The 18,304-nt window shown below is 38.3% G+C and overlaps 1 protein-coding gene across 12 annotated transcripts in view; it reads left to right on the top strand.

The window, feature by feature from the left end:
- SUGCT (succinyl-CoA:glutarate-CoA transferase) overlaps nucleotides 1-18,304 on the top strand; it is an 800,213-nt gene that overhangs the window by 74,052 nt on the left and 707,857 nt on the right. The gene's annotated exons all lie outside the window — the stretch shown is intronic.

The raw sequence follows: 18,304 nt of genomic DNA on the forward strand, positions 1-18,304 counted from the left end.
AACACAAGCAGGGGGGAGTGGGAGAGAGAGAAGCAGGCTTCCCGCGGAGCAGAGAGCCCGATGTGGGGCTCAATCCCAGGACCCTGGGATCATGACCTGAGCTGAAGGCAGATGCTTAACGACTGAGCCACCCAGGTGCCCCTGTACCCTCTTTCTGCAAGGAGGAAGGAAGGATAACGGCACTGGGAGGCCACATGCAAGGATGTTGCTGGTGGAGTGTTCTCTTCTACTCTCTCCACTTGGATGCTGGTGTCTCTCTGTTCTCAACACTAGATCGCATGGCTGATTGTTCATAGAATCCATATCTGAATTTAGCTAGAGGTTTGCTGCGCTGAGGTTTTTAGTCTCTTGCTTTTATTGCCTGATACTATGATGAAGCTAGGGCCACAGATATCATGTGAAGTCCCTTCCCACCCCATCCCCAGCCAACTTCCCAACCCTGAATTCCTTCCAGAAATTCTCTTGTCTTCACTTCTGCTTACAATGCTTTTGCTTAGGTATCAAAGCATCCTGGTATCCTGTCCATCTACCAACCATTATGCAATTTCTCCTCTCTTTTGTACTGGAAATTTGTAGGAATTTGAATGGTTATAGAAACAGAAAAGTGAATGGGACTGATGGAGGACCCAAATTCTGGTTCTGGAGATCTTTCTTTTTTTAAAAATTTTATTTATTTATTTATTTATTCATTCATTCATTCATTTATTTGATGGAGAGAGGGAGAGAGCACAAGCAGGGGGAACAGTAGAGGGAGAGGGAGAAGCAGGCTCCCCGTTGAGTAGGGAGCCCTATGCGGAGCCCGATGTAGGGCTCGATCCCAGGACCCTGGGATCATGACCTCAGCCAAAGGCAGACGCTTAACCATCTGAGCCACCCAGGTGCCCCCTTTTTTTTTTTAATGCAGTTTATAGATTCTAGAATTACTGACTGTGCCATGGTACTCTTGGAAAATCTTGTATTTGTGGACAGAGATGTTTGGCCACTTGTTATGTGATAATCCTTCTGGAAAAAGATGGCCTTGAAAACCTGTCACTAGCATCCCTCGAGTTGGTCATGCATGGTTAGGGAGTTTCATTCCAAGAGGACAGTTCACACAATTTAAAAGAAAGGGATGAAAGCAAGAGATGCTTATTTACTGTTCAGGGAACTATGCACATGTACTACTTTGTGGTAGTAATATTTCTATTACAGAATAGAGGAAGCCTGGCTCCCAGTGCTCCATGAGAAAAGAAGGTTTGTAATAGGATATCACTCATTAATTGTCATTGGATGATCAGTCATCACAAGTATAAATATCAGGTCACCTTGTCTCTTTGAGAGGCAGGGAGCAGGCCATGTGTGTAGAGACTTTCCATGGCTGAACCTCTCCACACTGGGCGTGCTGGTTGTGGGGGTGGTGACTGATGTTTGCATGTGTAAAGCAAACATCAAGCAGACACAAGAAAACAAAAGTAAAAAAAAGTCCTTATCTGCAAAGGACTGAAAGAAACCATTGCAGATAATAACTTAATGTAGAAATGAAAAGGAACCTTATTAAAAAAATCCCTTTGACCAAACTTTTTGCCTTAGAATTCTTAATCTTCTGTTCACTGCCTCATAAAAAGTATCAGTTAATTAATTAGGACCTTGTAAAGATAAGGAAGTCTACCCTAATCTCTGGCTGGTTTTCATTAGCATAGGAACATGTGGGGAAAAAAAACCCTTTCTTTTTTTCCTATTTATTTGAAGGTGGTCTGTATGGTTCTGGTTCAGAATAGTATGCATATGATGTATCACTCAAGAATGTGCTTCTTAATCCTTTGCAATGATGCTTTTAGTGGAAATTCTTCATTAAACATTGTCGGTGATGTTATCTTCCCTTCAAAGTTTTTCTTTCTTTCTTCCTCCCCCTCTCTACCCTGCCCCCCCAGTTTTGATCTTTACTATATCTCTCCATAGGTATTTTGATGGGATGTTGAAAGAAAGCAAAGTGGCCTGGCTGTTGCCATGTTAACTCAGAAGTTAGAAGAACCCTGATATTTCATCTGGGTCTAATGATATTCCCAGAGTGTTCCAGATATTTATTTACATCTGGTGCAAAGATAGTATTAATTAAAAGCATAAAGCTGGCTTTGGAACTTGACTGTATCAGGAGGAAACTTGGCATTGGTTCACAACTTTGTGATAAGTCTGTTACCAAGTACTTTCAGGCTATCGGACCATCAGGCCAAGTGATAGTCCCTGAGTGATGATGGAGGAACGAACTGCTTAATCGAAGTTGCATGTGGAGATGACAAAATCTGAAAGTCTCTAATCACTTCATCAAGGACAGTTAACTGAGGGCTGCAACAGAGGATACTTTTTATGCAGTGATTTCTCATATAATTTGGGAAGTTTTCTATTCCTGGCACAGTTCCATAAATAAATAGAAATACCTATTTCCTACAAAATAATTTTAGCCTCACCTTGGTTTCTTATTCTAGCATGGTAAATTCTAAATTATTTATTTTTGGATTATCCACAGAAAAATGTTGAACCTAGGCCGACTCCTCCTGACACAAAATGTTTGGAATCATCTTCCTTTGCCCTTGTTTGGATTCTTGAAAGAAAATGTAATTCATCTTAATGTGAGTTTAGTTCAGACAATGAGGAAGTTCAGTTTATTGACATAAACCATAGTTTTATAGTGGGAATACAGTAACTGGGCAATTTTTTTTTTTTTTTTTGAGTCAGAGTCTTTACCATTGGTGGAGATACCATAGATGAGTATAGTTAGAGCTCCTCTTGACATTTGCCATGCACTTAGGAAAAAGAAAAGCAGCTTTCCTTTAATATTGGGAAGTATACTTTAAAACTATTGTTCATTAGACATCTAATTATAGAATAAACCAGATATTTACATTATCTATGTTTTTCTTTAGTTAAAATATCTGTTACTGCTTTTTGTCAGTCACAAAAGGGATAAATGTTTATTGTGGGAAATTCTGAAAATAGAGGACTACAAAAAAGGACATAATTATGAGTTACAATGCCACCACCCTGAGATAACTATGTATGATTTTGGTGCAATTCCATACTCATTTTTAAATTAAAAAAATTTTAATCCAACACTTATAGTTTCCAAAGAAATAGTCCTGCAAATTTATCATCTTAAACCAAAGGAAAGGACCTTGATTGGGACCTCTGGGAGGATTTAGTGTTTGTTCCTTTGAGCCGGGTAGATAAGTGGATTGATATGTGATTCATGCCTGAGATATTTAGGGAGACAGAGGATGTCTGGAGGGCTGCGGTTTGGGAGCCGCTGTGGTCTTGCCAATATTTCCTGTGGATCAGAGTGAGAAAGAGAAAAACACTGTGTGACTGCTTTAGATCCTGTCCAAGAGGGCAGAAGGAAGCTGGTGGTGTACTAATGATGTCTGTGGCTGAGGGGGGAACATACGTGATTAGCTGGGAAAGAGAGATTCTCCAGTGTAAAGAGACCCTGGAGGTGAGAGACTCCCACTGATGGAGTAGGGGAGGTCTTTGAAGAAGCCATTGAAGTGCTCTATGAAACCAGTAGGCTTTTAACCCCTGCCAAGCCTAGGTCACCATGATAGTACCAATTAAGTAAGACATTCCCCACTGACTGTACTTCTCATTTTCCTCCACCCCCACCCCTTCTAGCATATGCCCAACCATGGATGCATTAGAAACTATGCTTAGCAAAAGGGGAAGCTACATAGAGTTGGATTCTGTCATTACTGGACACCAGTGGTTTTTCTTAAATGCTACTGATTTTCTTGTAAGTAACATTTACATCGTAGATATTCAGTAGATACTTATCAAATCAACATTAATGGAAAAAAATGTTGTAACTGATTTACTAGAAATGAAATGACTATCCGGGTTCCTATTTTGGGTTTGAGCACTGTGGTGGGTGTTCTTTTCCTACCTGAAGTTTTGCTTCAAGGCACTGGTCTTAGCTGGTCCTGACCTCTTTATAGCCTTGGTCTTGTGTCTTCACAACTGATCCTCTCATTGAAGCTTCAGGGAGATATCTAGGAGCATTGTGAGGGAGAATAGTGTAATACAATGTTTTAAAGCTACTTAGCCTTTTCCTCAAGTATCTTATAGAGAAGCCTAACACAAATAAAGCTGAACTGCTTGGATCAAAGCAGAGCAAAAAGAGCAGGGGGCTTGTCCCCTATACAGTAGACTGGTTGAAATGTTGGCTCTGTCACTTACTGCTTATGTGGATTTGGATAAGTTATTTACCCTTTCCAAGTGCAATTTTCTCATCTGTAAACTTTAGGGTTATAAAAAAGGGTTATTATAAGGTTAGTATAGGGTTATTACAAGGAAGTGTTCAGGAAATTGTAGCTATTCTTTCTTCACTGTTGCTGCCTTCCCCTCCTCCTCTTCCTCTTTATCTTCCTCTTCTTCCTCAAGCACAAGGGCACGTTAAATGGTGTTCAGGTGTGTGTTAGAACTCATTACTTATAGTTTATTATCTCATGGACTTGAATATACAAATACTTTTGCTTGAACCTTCTTTCTGCCTCTATCTATCTACCTATCTATCTATCATCTATCTATCTATCTATCTATCTATCTATCTATCTATCTATCTATCTATCTATCTAATAATCCATCATCTATCTACATTTTTTTATGAACCCAATAAGAGTAATAAAAGTGTCCCTTTCTACAACAGGGAAGAGCTTTCCCTTTCCTTTATTTATATCAGTGCTCACTCTTGAATTCATATTTTATTCAATCGGTTCCAATCCTTTATTGTTATTTATTTTGGTGCTCAGATTGCCCCAGATTTGGCCAGTGGGAATACCTTCAGGATGTCCCCTGTGTCCTTTTGATATGTCCTCACTATTCTTTGAGCACTTCCTAAATTTATGGCATGAGATGTTCTAGGTTTATCCTGTTTTATGTCCCCCTTCCTTCCCTGTCCTCATCCTGGAATCGACCCTTTCTCCAAGGAGCCCTGGTTCCATTGAGTGGAGAATGGTATTTAAAAAACAAGGTCTGAGCACTAGATGTGCTATTAACTGTACACCTTTTAAAGCTTCCTTCAGTTTATTCTACAAATGATTATTTTCACCAGTGCCATTACATGTTATATACTATTTATCCTGATTTCTTGTTATTTCCCTGCTTTTGGATTTGTTGTATACACATATTTCCTTGTTTAGGCAACATTGCTTACCTAGAAGTCTGCACTTTTGGAAAGACTTTAATTGCTCCCAACTTTGGGCAGTTCAAGGATTACTGGATTTTATTTGACATCTTTCTTCTTTGGGTTACTGTTATCTTTTTGTTTCATTGACCTCTATTAAATAAAGATATAGACTGTACTTAATTGAGTATTTTTCTCTTGGCAATGAAAGAAGGCTAAAGGTGATTCTTGCTAATTTGTTACTCAGTTGAGTTACCCATTTATCTGGATTTGATTTGAGATGATGTTTAGTCTCTCAAAAGAGGTCAGTACTGAACATTTTTATGTTCTTTGCCTAGAATGTTCTTTCATAGTCTGACGTAGTGCTGCTATTTGGGGTGTGGGAATCTAGCTATAGGGAATTGGTTTTATGTGAGAGTCTGGCTGAATTTTTATTTTCTTTTCTACTCGCAGAGTATGTTTTATATTTCTGACATTTAAAATTTGATTTTATACCTGAAAATGAAAAATACATAGCAGTAGTAATTCTATTATTGTTTAATGATTTTATGGGGCATTTATCAGAATGTTAGCTGCATTTGCTTATAGAAAATTGACTCTTGGGATATAGATATAACTGCTAATATAATTTCTTTAGACTAGATCCCATGAAAATATATTTGAATTCTTTTTTTTAAATTTTTTTAAAGATTTTATTTATTTATCACAGAGAGAGAGTGCGCACAAGCAGGGGGAACGGCAGGCAGAGGGAGAAGCAGACTCCCCACTGAGCAGGGAGCCCGATGCGGGGCTTGATCCCAGGACCCTGGGATCATGACCTGAGCTGAAGGCAGGCACTTAACCGACTGAGCCACTCAGGCGTTCCTATATTTGAATTCTTGATTTGAGGACAAATTCTACAATTTATTTTCATTATATAAGTTTGGTTTATAATAGTGTTTTTCCTTCTGTACTTGAATAAGTCTTCTGAGATTTAGGATAATTTTGTGTGTGTGTGTGTGTGTGTATAGTTAAAGTCATTTTTAGCAGGATATATTGACATGATCATGAAAGTCTTTGAATTGTAGATTCCAGTTTGATGATAGAAGTATTGAAAAGTATTAACTTTTCCATAAAAATCATTGTGTATATTATAGACAAGACAGTATCTTGATACCCAATTATCCCTAACTCCTGTCAGTCCTATAAAAACATTTATTTTGATAGTTTATGTGAAGAATATCATAGGCATGCATGAAATACTGTAAAATACAAAAATATGCACAGTCAGGTGACAGATGTTCATTAAGTGCTTAATGTGTGCTTACTGTTATGTTAACTAGTTGGGGAAAATGAAACCTATGCATAAGGAACAATTTTTTTTTTTTTTTTTTAAAGATTTTATTTATTTATTTGTGAGAGAGAATGAGAGACAGAGAGCACGAGAGGGAGGAGGGTCAGAGGGAGAAGCAGACTCTCCGCTGAGCAGGGAGTCCGATGCGGGACTCGATCCCGGGACTCCAGGATCATGACCTGAGCCGAAGGCAGTCGCTTAACCGACTGAGCCACCCAGGCGCCCATAAGGAACAATTTTTAAAGAAACACACTTTTATGTATTAACATCATCAAATTGTATATTGTAGAACAAAGTGGTAATTCTGTGGTAAAGACAGATATCATCGGTGCAAACTTTTTTTTATTTTGTTTTTTCTTAGTATGCTTTTGCTGCATGGCAGAATACTGCTTAACTTACAGATTTACTTACCCTTTCTGACTAGGAACTCATGCTTATTAGTATTATATTTTAGATGCTTTAGGTGCTGTACAATTAGTCAACCAGTTTTGCTGCCTCTCTCTGTGATAGAGTTGAAGGATCTAATTTCAAAGGTTATTGAGACAGCAAACCTAATGATTAATAATGTCACATTTTTGGGGCACCTGGATTGCTCAGTCGTTAAGCGTCTGCCTTCGGCTCAGGTCATGATCCCAGGGTCCTGGGATCGAGCCCCGCATCGGGCTCCCTGCTTGGCGGGAAGCCTGATTCTCCCTCTCCCACTCCCCCTGCTTGTGTTCCCTCTCTTGCTGTGTCTCTCTCTGTCAAATAAATAAATAAAATCTTAAAAAAATATATATCATATTTTTGGTCTTGGAACAATGTATGAACTGTTTATATTCATGGCAATGTTTTGGAAAAGTGATTACACAGTAATGAGTGTCCACAGTTTGATGATGACTTACAGAATCATGGTGAGTAGCTGTGTGACCTTGGGTGAGGCACTTAGTCTCTCCTAATTTCATTTTTCTCAATAGTAATTCAAGTACCTCATGTACTTTTTGTGGCACTGTGATGACGTGACACAAAGCTCCAGCACGGTTCCCAGCACATATCATGTGCTCTGTACATGTCAGCTATTATTCTTGAAATAATTGTCTAAAATAGAAAGTGGCTAAGAAGATTCTTCAATAGAATAAAACCCCCCTGTTCAGATGATGGAGAACCTGATCGGAAAACTGAAATCTTGAGTGTTCGTTCTAGTTTTGCTAATGATTGGCTTTGTGACTTTGGATAAGTCACTTGACCTCTGTGGGCCTCAGTTTTCACATCTGTAAAGCCAAAATTTTTGCCCCAGACCCATTCAGCTTTAATATTCCTTGGTGTACTTTTAGATGTACAAAGTGAAATTTTCATATCATTAAAAATTTATTTTTTTGACATTTAATGTAGTTACATGAAAGTAGAGAGAGTAGTATAATGGTTCTTTTTTTTTTTTTTTAGTATAATGGTTCTTGAGGTACATGTACGATCACCTCATGGCCAGTCTTATTTTGTCTATAATCCCACATATTCTCCTTCCCCTGATTATTTAAAAGCAAATCTCAGATTTTATATAATTTCATTTCTAAATATTGCAGGATATATCCAAAAGAAAAGGGCTCTTTTTAAAGCACAACACCCAATACATGTAAATAAAAAAATGAGTATAATTCCTTAATATCATTAAATATGCAATTGGTGTTTAAATTGCCCCGATTCTCTCCCTCTTTCTCTTTATAGTTTGTTATTTTGAATTGGGATCCAAATGAAGTCTAGTCATTGCAACTGATTGATAGGTTTCTTTTTTTTTTTTTTTTAAGATTTTATTTATTTGAGAGAGGGCACATGAGCGGGGGGCAGGAGGGATAGGGAGAGGGAGAAAGCAGACTCTCAGCTGAGCAGGGTGCCTGATGTGGGCTGAGGACCCTGAGATCATGACCTGAGCCGAAGGCAGATGCTTAACTGACTGAGCCACCCAGGCACCCTGCAACTGATTGATGTTTCTTAAATCTTTAATTTATATAGTTCCTCCTCAATCTCTTTTTTCTTGTAACTTATTTACCTAAAAGACCAGTTTATTTGTCTTGTTGAGTTGTTTGAATTTTGTTGATTACATTCCCAAATGTTTAATTTTGTCGTTGTTGTTCTTTAAAAATTGACATCTGTAGGCTTGCTCAGATTTTGGTTTGATTTTTTTTTGTTAATATTTCATAGGAGGTGATGTGTAGCTCCACTAGGAGGCACATAAAGGCTGGCTATTGCTCTCTTTGTGATGTTAGAAATCATTGATGATGATTGCCTAGATCTATTAATTCATTAGCAATTACAAAATGATAATATCCTAATTCTGTCATTGCTTCCTCATACGTTGGTTGGAAAATTTCTATAAAAGGATATCCTCTCATTAGCTACTTGATTAGCTTTGATTAGTAAAGGCAAGATACATGTAAATTCTTTCCCTTTATTTAATACCAGTTGTCATAATAATGAATTTATTCCCTCTTATTCTCCAAGGATGACTGATGATTTAAAAAAATATCATTATGAATTTTCAGAATTTAACATATTTGATGCAGCTATTACTTTTATTCATACTCAAAATGATTTCATCTTTGGCCATTGCGGGCCTTTTTAGGTATGGATTCTGCCTTTTTTTTTGACATGACCAGTATTCTTTGATAGCTTCCTTGATTTCTGGTGTAACAAGATATTCTAGGTGAATTTTGTATGTTCCCTGCCCCATCCTGGAATGAACCATTTCTCCATGGAATGCCATTTAGTAGGAAATGGCATTTAGAGACCACAGTCTGGATAGAGGAATGCTCATTGCCACTGGGTTAGTCTTTGGTTCTAGGCCTTTCCAGTGGACAGATAAGAAAATAAATATTTTTTTAAAAATAAAATCCATCAGTAGTTCATAATGTATCATTTTAGATTCAGAAACATTTTATACATGAGAAAATGAGCAAAGAAAGAAACAAAGTCCAGATTCAGTGGACCTTGAAGATGTGGGGGTTAGAGGTGTTGACCCCCCATGCAGTTGAAAATCTGCATATAACTTGGCCCCTAAAACTTAACTACTACTAGCCTACTATTGACTGGAAGCCTTACCAATAACATAAACAATCAATTAGCACATATTTTGTATGTCCATATTTTTTATATACCGTATTCTTAAATAAAGTAAGCTAGAGAAAAGAAAGTTTTATTAAGAAAATCATAAGGAAGAGAAAATATATTTATGGTACTATGCTGTATTTATTGGAAAAAATCTGCATGTAAGTGGACCCGCATGGTTCAAACTTGTCTTGCTCGAAGTCAACTGTATTTATATGTATTTTGAAGGATTACTTTATTTATTGTAAAATATTTTATTGCCTTCTGATCTTCTTTCAGGTAAATAATCCATCGTTGGAGTTTCTGTAGTTGCTGGAATAGTAGTATTACCTATCTAGTGAATAGCATGATATTAGCTTTAAACATACTCCTGTTTTGTTTTTGAATTCATTAACAGGATAGATAGTAGTCCTCTTTGAAACCTCCTTTATTGTCCATAATAGCACATTATCGACTAAGTCTGTATCTTGAAGGGGATTATCTTTACTAGACAGATGGGGGAGGTGGGGACCACAGGTAAAATGGCACGTACAGAGGCCCAGAGGAATGAAAGAGCCTTGCATATTTGGAGAGCAGCTATACTAAGTATGAGTTGTTTTGGAGGAGTGACAGGAGGTAAGATGTATGGGGTAGTTAGGGGCCAGGTCACAAAAGACTCAGTCTGTCATACCAAGGAATTTTTATCCTGTAGGGCAACTTAATAAGAATTTAATAAGGGAAATGACTTGATCAGAATTACATATTTGAAAGGTCTTTGTAGCAATGTGAACAATAAACTGAGGCGGGGACCAGTAAGTAAGCTATTGCTTAGATGGATTTGAGAGTTGGTTAGAAGATCAAAGAAGGAATTCGTGACCAATTGGATATGGGCAGGAACTGAAAGAAAAGAGTCCAGGATGATTCTTAGGTTTCTGGATTGTGCAGATGTGTGAGTGAAGTTTCATTCAGTGAAGTGCATATGGGAGAAGGAGCAGTCTGGAGGTGGCCTGTTAGGGGGACTGAGGTGAGATGATACTTTCTGTTTAGGGCATCTTTAAGCTTGTGGTATCTTGGGCTTTTTTGGTGGAGATGTCTGTACACACACAAACAAACATCTTTATGTATAAGGATTCAGACTTGGGTTAAAATCTTAGCTCTGCTACTTCCTATCCGTGTGGCCTTGGACAGGTCACTTAACTTTTCTAAGCTTCAGATTTTATAGCTGTAAAAAGGGGATAATGGTACCTAACTCGTAAGGTTTTTATGTGAATTAAGTGACCTAGTGGACAAACATCTACCAGTGTCTAATACATAATAACTTGATAAATAGTCATTATTATTCTAGATAGAGTGTTGCCAGTATCTTGTTTGGAGCTGTGGTAAGGATGAAATTCATTAGAGAACACTGAAAATAAGAGAGGAGGCCAAAGATGTATATGGACTCTTGGGGAATGTCAGCGGTTGAACCTGGGAAATTTAATTGCCTGGACCTTCCCATATTGTTCTTGCCCCCAAGCCCCAAAGAGGTTATTGCAGGTATTACCAGAGGAAGTACAGTTTAATCTTTGTTTTATAGCCAGTAGAAGATGTGTTATTTCTATTTACCTAACTTATTTATTTATATTCATTCATTTGTTTAATACACATTTGCTGAGATAATGGTAGACATTATTGTAGGTGCTGAAGATATCACAGAGAACATACACCTCCGTCACAGGTAACATTCTAGAGAAGAGACATATATTGATCTGAAAAGTTAAATATCAGATAGTGATAAGTGCTTTAGGGAGAATGAAAATATGATAAAATGCTAAGGAGTTCCTAGAAACCTATGTTAGATTGGGTGGTTAGGGAAGGCCTCTTTGAGGAGGATGTGTTATAGGATCACATAATCAGTAGTAGCCAGCCATGTGAAGATGGGAAGAAAGAACATTCTAGGTAGTGCAAAGTCTCCAGGATGGAAAGAAGGTGTGGGTGTATTCAGAGAACAGCAAGAAGACCAGCGGGACTCAAGGTAGAGGGCAGTGGGAAAATTGATGTGATTAGTCCCGAGAGCAGACAATGACTAAGACACAAGGATAAAGAGTTTGGATTTACTCTAGGTGACTTAGAGAGCCCGTAGAAAGCGCCAGGCAGGAAAGTAGTATGCTCTGATTTAGATTTTAGGGAGATCACTATGATCACAAGAGGCAAGCATGAGGGAGGGAGACCAGAAGCAGGAGGCTAATGATAGAGGCTAGATGAGAGATGCTTTATTTTGTTCCCTCTTCTCTTTTTATGATCAGGTCAAAGCCTCATGCTGGAGCGCTCGGTTGCTCGGAAGCCTCACAGCTGTCCTTGAACTGATCCCTCTCGGGAGTGTTATGCTGCTCATGGAGGTGCTGTGGGCCTGCAGTGATTGCTTGCCGAGGGCCCTTGATCTGCCTCTTCACCAGGGGTGCACGAATGGGATTCGAAACATGTTCAGTTATTTTCTTCTGTGGGGAGAGTTCATAGCTTCTCTCCAGTTTGTCCAAGGGCGGTTTGGCCCTCAGAAGGTTAACCTTTGACAGCGTGTTGAGCACCGTGGGAGGTGTCATAGGAGTTACACAAAGCAAAAGCACCAGTGGGACCTCCTGCTTTCTAAGCACTTGGAAGTTAAGGAGAAAAAGAAAACACAGTTGGACATAATAAGAAAGATGAATGAAGCCAGGAGCGGGAAGGCCAGATCATCTAGTATTCAGGGCAGATATTAAAAGAAGAAATCTTTTTAAGGTTTGTTTTCCTCACAGTTTTGCTTCTGTCTGGAAATGCAAACTTTATAGTCAATGTTCATAAAAGCCACAAGATGGCGAGGTTGCTCCTTAAAATAAATGTGAGCAAGGGGGTGGGAGGGGAGAGACAGAGAGATTGACAAATAGAAGAAAGAAAGCGAGGGAAAGAATGAATGAATGTGAAGTGTTCCTCTCTGATTTTCCATAACCTCCTTAATTTTCCTCACCGCATTACTTGAACATACAATAGAACTGACATGCTTAGATTTTTTTCTCTTTAATTTGGATTTTGATCATGGTTATTTTGGAATTATAAAGCTAGAATAAAACTAAAAAGAACTATATGGATATGCTTACCATTTTTTTCAGCTCTTTATTAAATTATTAATAAATCACGCTTCACATTGCCAACAGAGTAAGCTTTACAAAATACCATTTGATAATATTAGTTCCCTGCTTTAAAACTTTCTATTTATTGTCAGAAATATTTGTTGATAGTCCTGATAGTCAGTATTCAAATAGTTAAGGTTAAGTGTAAGATGAAAAGGTGGAGTAATTTTTGACTCATATTATTGCAGGATGGTCAAGTATAATGGTCAAGAAAGAAAGAATTCTTGGGAGGCTGAATGGTGCAACTTAATAAGTTTATTTAAGTAGCACGGGGACAGGACCCATGGGCAGAAAGAGCTGTACTGTTTGCTGTATGAAGCTGGTGGTTATATGTTTAGTGCTCAAGGGGGAGGGGACATGCAGGGAGTATTAGATCATAAACGTCTTCTTCGAATTTCTACTTGTAAAATAGTTTTGCAAGATTTCTCTGGTGCTTATCATTCAGTTTGATGCGAACTATCAGTGAGATGTACAAGCAGTCATGAGACCCTTTAAGAATGTGGCAACCAGCACATATTTGATCTTTATAGAAACTATGCGGGCTATAGGTCAGCCTTCCAGGCTAAAGATGAACATTTTTCTACTTCTATCCCTCATCAGTATTATAAGAAAAAAACATATTCTATTATTGTCAGCTTCTTTTCTAAAATGAACAAATATAAGTTTCCAAGTACAAAAACTTTCAATTTTTATGTGTTACTAACAACATAATTGCAATGCTTAGAGTATTTATTCTCATCATTTCAACATACTTCAAGGCAGTTTTCTTCTTGTTATTCTCAATATTTTGTGGAAAAGGTAAGCTACTATATTATTAGTGTATTGATTAATGCATATTTATTAATGAAGTATATTTAGCTCTCAATGTAAAATGCACTTTGCTTATGCTGTCTTATCAAATAAAATTGTCATAAGAAATCTATGCGATAAGCGTGAATATTGCCATTTTATGGATGAGGACATAGATGGAGGTTCAGGGAGATCAAGTAAATTGTTGAAGATTTAGTAGTTTGCAGAGCAATAATTTGAATCCAGGTTTTTTTCAGTCCTGAAACTCATCCTTATTCACTATGCCATACTGCCTCCATGAGAATAACTATATTTCTCTTTATTTTTAAAAATTTAATTAATTATTTTTGAGAGAGCTAGAGAGCATGCACACACTCAAGGTGGGGGAAGGGGCAGAGGGAGAGAGAGAATCTCAAGCAGGCTCCATTTCCAGCACAGAGCCAGACGCCTGGCTCAATCTAACGACCGTGAGATCATGACCTGAGCGAAATCAAGAGTCAGATCCTTAATGGACTGAGCCACCTGGGTGCCCCTATTTCTCTTTAAAAGAAATACTTGGAAGTTGTAATTTAAAGTAATTAGGTATTTATGCCTCCTCTTTGTTGTAAACTGAACAAAAGAATTTGTATCACAAGGCCACTATTATGGTGCACTTTTATTGAGCAAGTTGTTTGTTTTTCTGAGCATATTTTCCCCCAGGCCTTTATTTAGAAGACTCCCTTTAGAGTTGTGCTGATGGTGAGGGCCCTTGATTTGTCCCATTTGAAGGATTTGGGCTCTGGCCAGATTCCTGAGCACCTGATTTTCCTCACTGAGAGCGGACTGAAACTTAATTCCTTCTCTTGACTTCCTGTTGAGATAACAGGTGGTTCACGGAACACAGCGTTCCTGTCTTCTGGTGGAGCTTTTCTCTGCTGCAGGGGGCCTGTTTAGTGCTGGAGATACCAGTGGTTTAAAAACTATTGTGTGGAATACTGGAAGCCTGGTCTAGGGTGCCCTTTATAGTTGTAAACTAGCGGCTCTGGAATATAAATTCACTCCAGATGCTTGGTATTCATTTTGGTATTTTTGCATGGAGAATGTTGCTTTTATACTTTGTTTCCCATTGTGTTCCCTTCATATCCCATTTTTGCTTATCTAAAGTTTTAAAAAGTAGCAGTTCAGAATTTACAGATTTTGTTTTTGAAATTGGAATACAAACATGGCAGAGTCTAGGATTTTGTGTGACTGGTTTTCACCTGAATGAAGACTTTTTTTATGGTTTTACTTTGTTCTTCATATGGTAGTATTTTTAAAATTTTTTATTAACATAGGTATTATTTGATTCAGGGGCACAGGTCTGTGATTCATCAGTCTTACACAATTCACAGCTTTCAGCATAGTACATACCCTCCCCAATGTCCATCACCCAGCCACCCCATCCCTCCCACCCTCCTCCCCTGCAGCAGCCCTCAGTTTGTTTCCTGAGATTAAGAGTCTCTTATGGTTTGTCTCCCTCTCTGGTTTCATCTTGTTTCATTTTTTCCTCTCTTCCCCCATGATCCTTTGGCCTTGTTTCTCAAATTCCACATATCCGTGAGATCATATGATACTTGTCTTTCTCTGATTGACTTATTTCGCTTAGCATAATACCCTCTAGATCCATCCACATTGTTGCAAATGGCAACATTTCATTTTGTTGATGGCTGCATAATATTCCATTGTGTGTGTGTGTGTGTGTATACATATATATATATATATATACCACATCTTCTTTATCCACTCATCTGTTGATGGACATCTAGGCTCTTTCCATAGGTTGGCTACTATGGACATTGCTGCTATAAACATTGGGGTGCACGTGCCTGTTTTGGATCACTACATTTGTATCTTTGGGGTAAATACCCAGTAGTGCAATTGCTGGGTCGTAGGGTAGCTCTATTTTCAACATATTGAGGAATCACCATGCTGTTTTCCAGTGTGGCTGCACAAGCTTGCATTGCCACCAACAGTGTAGGAGGGTTCCCCTTTCTCTGCATCCCTGCCAACATCTGTCGTTTCCTGACTTGTTAATTTTAGCCATTCTGACTGGTGTGAGGTGGTATCTCATTGAGGTTTTCATTTGGATCTCCCTGATGCCGAACGATGTTGAGCACTTTTCCATGTGTCTGTTGGCCATTTGGATGTCTTCTTTGGAAAAATGTCTGTTCATGTCTTCAGCCCCCTTCTTGATTGGATCATTCGTTCTTTGGGTGTTGAGTTTGATAAGTTCTTTATAGATTTTAGATACTAGCCGTTTATCTGATATGTCATTTGCAAATATCTTCTCCCATTCTGTTGGTTGTCTTTTGGTTTTGTAGACTGTTTCTTTTGCTGTACAAAAGCTTTTTATCTTGATGAAGTCCCAATAGTTCATTTTTGTCCTTGCTTCCCTTGCTTTTGGTGATGTTACTAGGAAGAAGTTGCTGTGGCTGAGGTCGAAGAGGTTGCTGCCTGTGTTCTCCTTTAAAATTTTGATGGACTCCTGTCTCACATTGAGGTCTTTCAACCATTTGGAGTCTATTTTTGTGTGTGGTGTAAGGAAATGGTCCAGTTTCATTCTTCTGCATGTGGCTGTCCAATTTTCCCAACACCATTTGTTGAAGAGACTGTCTTTGTTCCATTGGACATTCTTTCCTGCTTTGTCAAAGATGAGTTGACCATAGAGTTGCGAGTCCGTTTCTGGGCTCTCTGTTCTGTTCCATTGATCTATGTGTCTGTTTTTGTGCCAGTACCATACTGTCTTGATGATGACAGCTTTGTAATAGAGCTGGAAGTCCGGAATTGTGATGCCGCCAGCTTTGCTTTTCTTTTTCAACATTCCTCTGGCTATGCGGGGTCTTTTCTGGTTCCATACAAATTTTAGGATGATTTGTTCCATTTCTTTGAAAAAAGTGGATGGTATTTTGATGGGGATTGCATTGAATGTGTAGATTGCTCTAGGTAGCATTGACATCTTCACAATATTTGTTCTTCCAATCCATGAGCATGGAACGTTTTTCCATTTCTTTGTGTCTTCCTCAATTTCTTTGTTGAGTATTTTGTAGTTTTCTGAGTACAGATCCTTTGCCTGTTTGGTTAGATTTATTCCTAGGTATCTTATGGTTTTGGGTGCAATTGTAAATGGGATCGACTCCTTAATGTCTCTTTCTTCTGTCTTGGTGTATAGGAATGCCAGTGATTACTGTGCATTGATTTTATATCCTGCCACTTTACTGAATTCCTGGGTGAGTTTTAGCAGTTTTGGGGTGGAGTCTTTAGGGTTTTCCGCATAAAGTATCATATCATCTGCAGAGTGTGAGGGTGACTTCTTCTTTACTGATTCGGATATCTTTTATTTCTTTTTGTTGTTAGATTGCCATGGCTAGGAATTCTAATACTATGTTGAATAGCTTTGGGATAGTGGACATCCCTGCCGTGTTCCTGACCTTAGGGTGAAAGCTCTCAGTTTTCCCCATTGAGTATGATATTTGCTGTGGGTTTTTCATAGATGGCTTTTATGATATGGAGGTATGTACCCCCTATCCCTATGCTCTGAAGAGTTTTGATGAAGAAAGGATGGTGTACTTTGTCAAATGCTTTTTCTGCATCTATTGAGAGGATCATATGGTTCTTGTTCTTTCTTTTGTGAATGTATTGTATCACGTTGATTGATTTGCAGATGTTGAACCAACCTTGCAGCCCAGGGATAAATCCTACTTAGTCGTGGTGAATAATCCTTTTAATGTACTGTTGGATCCTATTGGCTAGTATTTTGGTGAGAATTTTTGCATCCATGTTCATCAAGGATATTGGTCTGTAATTCTCCTTTTTGATGGGGTCCTTGTCTTGTTTTGGGATCAAGGTAATGGTGGCCTCATAAGATGAGTTTGGAAGTTTTCCTTCCATTTCTGTGTTTTGGAACAGTTTCAGAAGAATAGATATTAATTCTTCTTTAAATGTTTGGTAGAATTCCCCTGGGAAGCCATCTGGCCCTGGGCTTTGTTTTTTGGGAGATTTTTGATTACTGCTTCAATTTCCTTGCTGGTTATGGGTTTGCTCAGATTTTCTGATCCTTCCTGGTTCACTTTTGGTAGGTTATACGTCTCTAAGAATGCATCCATTTCTTCCAGATTGTATAAATGTTGCTCATAATATGTTCTTGTAATTGTTTGCATTTCTTTGGTGTTGGTTGTGATCTCACCTGTTTCATTCATGATTTTATTTATTTGGGTCCTTTCTCTTTTCTTTTTGATAAGTCTGGCCAGGGGTTTATCAATCCTGTTAATTCTTTCAAAGAACCAGCTCCTAGTTTCGTTGATCTGTTCTACTGTTCTTTTGGTTACTATTTCATTGATTTCTGCTCTGATCTTTATTATTTCTCTTCTCCTGCTGGGTTTAGGCTTTATTTGCTGTTCTTTCTCCAGCTCCTTTAGGTGTAGGGTTAGGTTGTGAGACCTTTCTTGTTTCTTGAGAAAGGCTTGTATTGCTATATACTTTCCACTTAGGACCGCCTTTGCTACATCTCAAAGATTTTGAATAGTTGCGTTTTCATTTTCATTTGTTTCCATGAATTTTTAAAAATTTTTCTTTAATTTCCCACTTGACCCATTCATTCTTTAGTAGGATGCTCTTTAGCCTCCATGTACTTGAGTCCTTTCCGACTTTCCTCTTGTGATTGAGTTCTAGTTTCAAAGCATTGTGGTCTGAAAATATGCAGGGAATGATTCCAATCTTTTGGTACCAGTTGAGACCTGATTTATGATGTAGGATGTGATCTATTTTGGAAGGTGTTCCTTGGGCACTATAGAAGAATGTGTATTCTGGTGCTTTGGG

This window comes from Mirounga angustirostris, unplaced genomic scaffold (assembly GCF_029215605.1).
Source record: "Mirounga angustirostris isolate CCGP_5_RB_7025 unplaced genomic scaffold, mMirAng1.0.hap1 SCAF_12, whole genome shotgun sequence".
NCBI classification, from domain to species: domain Eukaryota; kingdom Metazoa; phylum Chordata; class Mammalia; order Carnivora; family Phocidae; genus Mirounga; species Mirounga angustirostris.